This window comes from Galeopterus variegatus, unplaced genomic scaffold (genome assembly GCF_000696425.1).
Source record: "Galeopterus variegatus unplaced genomic scaffold, G_variegatus-3.0.2 Scaffold6866, whole genome shotgun sequence".
Lineage (NCBI taxonomy): Eukaryota > Metazoa > Chordata > Mammalia > Dermoptera > Cynocephalidae > Galeopterus > Galeopterus variegatus.
Genome location: NW_007732977.1, coordinates 101,724 through 106,164, shown reverse-complemented (window position 1 = coordinate 106,164; position 4,441 = coordinate 101,724).

The following is a 4,441-nucleotide window of genomic DNA, read 5'->3' as shown; positions in this document are numbered from 1 at the left end:
ACTTGAAAATGGCTAATTTTATGCTATCTAAATTTCACCTCAATAAATTTTTTTTAATGTAAAAATAAAAAATAATATACTGTACTGCTTTGGAAAAAACTTCAGTAAGTACAAAATTTTATTGCTGAAAGGAACCTGCTAAATCAGTTAATTTACATACCTCGTGTCTGTAGGTAAAGAAACTACATTTCAAAAAAGTAATACAATTCACCCATGGCCTTTCCCGAAGTCAAGAATAAAGCAGATGTCCTCTAGTTGTTTGTTTTGCTTTCCTTGTTCATTAGTTTCTGTATTACAGGGAAACATAATTGAGCTTATTTTTTGAACAACCATAAGTACTTTTTCTCCTTGAAAAGGTACAGAAAGGAATTTTTAACATCCTCTTCGGAATCAAGAATGTGGATTTTAAACTCATTCCATTGGTACATCCAGGACCCACTTGGACAATGACTAATTTGAGTAAACAATTTTAAGTTTTCACCATCAATTCTTGCTTATCTGATACAGACGTACAGACAATCCTCCTTAATACAGGGGAAAAAATCAATTTTTCTCCCATTTGGATTTAGAATGTCTTGTGGTCTAGATAATGCCAAGGCATTTACTTGAAATAAACAAATTAAATAAAGCCAGCCTGCAATACTCTGATTCTACCTTCCTTCCCCCAGTGTCTATCTCTGGTTTTCTCTGTCATCCTCTGCATCTCCCACCCCGCCCTGAATTCTGGCAAAGCACCTTAAGAGTGTAATAAGCTTCCTTTCTAAATAATGCTCCCTGCCCTAGATTTTCTTCATCTTTTCCATTTCTGTAGCTCTTCTTTGGTTATTCAAGTATACACATGAATTTGGATTTATTAAGTTCTTTTAATTATAAAAACATTACAAAATTAAAAACATTATAATTCCTAAACATTACCAATATAAAATATACTGCTTTAATTTAAAATGAAAAACTTTATCTTCAAGGTTTGTTCTTCCATAAGTTACAATCTAATACCTAGAGTGACAATCAATCGGCAATTGCTTTTGAAAACTATTCTTAAAATGAATAATTCCTTAAATCTGTTTGAAGGCATTTTAATACCAGATGAGAGGTAATATAGTAACACCCATTCATATTCTCATCTGGATGGTACTTCTTAATATAATAACTATGGGATCTAAGGAAATGAACAACAGAACCTCCATATGGCACTGCAAACAGACAAAAAATTCACTTTTTGGCAGTTGCCTTGCCATGGAGCACTGCAAACAGACAAAAAATTCACTTTTTGGCAGTTGCCTTGCCATGGACTGAATGTTAGTGTTCCCCCAAAATTCAGGTTAAAGCCTAATCCCCAGAGCCTTTGGGAGGTAACCAGGCAGAGGGTGGAGGCCTCACAATGGAATTAGTGCTGTTATAAGAAGCGGCACAAAAGACATGACCCCTCTGTCCACCAAGTGAGTACGCAGCAAGAAGGCAGCCACCTGCAAACCAGGAAAAGGACCCGCACCAAGAACCTGACCATGTTGCTGGCACCCTGACCTTAAACTTTTAGCTACTAGGACTGCAAGGTGTAAATGTTTTGTTGTTTAAGCCACCCAGTTTATGTTATTTTTGTTATAACAGCCTGAACTAAGACATGACTTTTGATAATTAAAAAAAGAAAAAAAAAGTATTCTTAGACATCAGTATGATGAATCCCTAAGAGCCACTAAAATATGCTTTTGTCAGCTGTCCCCGAGGAAAACATATTCTTGCATCAAGAAAAGCCAAGATACTAGAAAAGAAAACAGGTTTCTTAAAGAAACAGAGAAGCATTCCTTGTATATTTGTTGTCTCCACAATAAATAACAAGAATTCCTCTAAGAACAAGGAGCAGAAAGTTTACCTTTCTTCCTTAATCATTGCCAAATACATGACATTTCTCAAGCATCATCTTCACAGAAGACATTCTCTTGCCAGATAATTCTACAAGACATGCCAGAAGAGCGACATCTGCTTTCCACATGTGGGACCACTTCAACTGGCTTTGCAACAGAAACCTCAATCTAAGGTCGAACTGTTGCAACAATGTTGGACTGAGCAGGATGGAAACCATGTTAGGATCTAAAACCACATGGGCTCTAAAAGATTTTAAAAGGACACAGTTTTTTTCTTGGCATGAATTTTTCTGAGTTCCCTCTTTTCCCGTGGTTATTTGGTATTCTGAACCTTGGTTATAGGGCAAGATGACATTATTTACATGAATGCGAAGTTGTTTTCCAGCCAGCCTGAAGCTGCAAACTTACAGACTTGCGTGTACTATCCAGACCCTGGGAAACCAAAGAACACATCAATAAAGCTATGCTGATTCCACCCCTCCAGCAGGACTCAGAGATAACAGCAAGGACAGGAGCAGACACCTGAGGGTCTTGGCAAGGCCTTGCACCTGGCTCCTTGCACAGAGCCCACATGGCTCACATCCCCTTCCCTCCTGCTTTTCATTTCCTGTGTTCCATTCCTTCAGCCCTCTCTTAAAAAACCCCTCAGTAAATCTGAGTCTTTGAGATGGATTTAGTCTGGCCATTCTCTTCAGGTTTACCAGAGACATAAGTTAGCCTAACATCTCTCCTCAGGTCACCGGCATTCCTGAATAAAGCTGACTTCCATTTTCACCAACATTTGACTTTTGAGTGGTTTGATTTTGAAATGGGGCAGGCAGCAGACCTGTGCCTGGTAACAATAATGCCATCTCCAGCACTTGAAGTGGCTGCAATATGAAATGAATTGGGAGAAAAAAAAAAAGCTGAGCTAATTCTAAAATGTGTCCTCAAATAAAATGCTAATTTTCCACAAGCAAAATCCTACTAAAGAGAAACCAGGAATAATTTCAGTCGCTGAGAATCATCCACAAACATTGTGCTTTGCTCTTCTACAGTTGACAAGATCTATGGAGAAGAGGATGACTTCTGCCTCTCATGACAACAAAGAAAGCCATTTCCAACACATCCATGAGAAAAAAGAAAACCATCTCAGTAAATATTTATTGAGTACTGTATTAGTTAGCTAGGCGTGCCATAACAAAATACTACGGTCTGAATGACTTAACAACAGAAATTTATTTTCTCACAGTTCTAGAGGCCAGAAGTCCGAGATCAAGACATCTGCGGGGCTGGTTTCTTCTGAGGCCTCTCTCCTAGGCTCGTAGATGGCCGTCTGGCTCTCTGTGTCTTCACATGGTTCCCTCTGTGTGTGTCTGTCCTAATCTCTTACTAGAAGGAAACTAGTCATACCGGATTAAGGCCCACTCTAGTGGCCTCATTTTAACTTACTTACCTCTTTAAAGACCCTATCTCCTCATACAGTCACATTCTGAGGTCCTGGAGGTTAAGGATCTCAGCATATGAATTTTGGGGTGACACAATTCAGCCCATCACAACCTTGTTTTGTTAGATTCTGTTTACTCGACATCATGCCTAGTTCTCCTAAAAAACTTCATGGATAGAAATGACTTTTTAAGCGAAAGGAACTCAACCAATTTTATTAAAATTTTTTTTGTGGCTCTTATGACAAGCTTTGAAATAAGCGAAGATTTTCCTGGGAATACTACAAAATCCTGGCTGGGAGTCACTGCTTTCTGGACTGTTAGGAAGGAAATACACTCAGTACAGCTGTTAGGGGAGATGTAGTTGCAACTGTTGAGTGCTTATTATCTGCCAAGTTAAATATATCACTCAAGAGAACAACAAATATTCTAGTGTTCTTGTTAAGTGTATTGTCTAAGGTCACACAGCTCTTAAACAATAGCACTGGGATTTGAACCTGTACTGCTTGACTCCTAAGTCCAGATGCTGTCCATACATCAGGCTTTGAAGCATGACCAGAGTTCATAACACACACCTATGTCTCTGTATCTGTTTACTAACCAATGCTCCCATGTGTGCAAACCCTGAGGGCAACCATCCAACACAAACCCTACTAGAAGGTCTGCTGTAATAAGGTTAGAAGAGTGCTGTCCTTTAGAGAAGCCACTTGTGGTTTTGTGGATGGGCTGACATTTAAGCCCTGCTCTCCAGCCACAGGGGTGGGCCTATAATCTAGATCAGGCCAATGATAATACCTTATCTCCATGACTATGGTGACTGTTCTTGGGGGTGGGCGTGTAACACAAGCTGGGCTGACATAGGACCTTCTTGAGGATTTTAAAAACTGAAGGTAGGAGAGAAAAATTCTCTCTTTTCTTCTGGGAGAGGGGGTTGCGGGTAGTCAGAGCTGTTGGGATGTGGATCCAGGGATCCTAGAAGCCATGCACTCCACTATTTGCAGGAGAGAGTGAAGCCAACACACAGAAAAGCGGAGACAAGAGATGGAGGGTCAAAAAAACGAAATATCCCCCGGGCCGGCCACTGCTGAGGCCAAGTGCTGCCTTTCCTGGGTGGTATGAACTGTCCCTTTTGCTTCTGCTAGGTTGGCCGGGTTT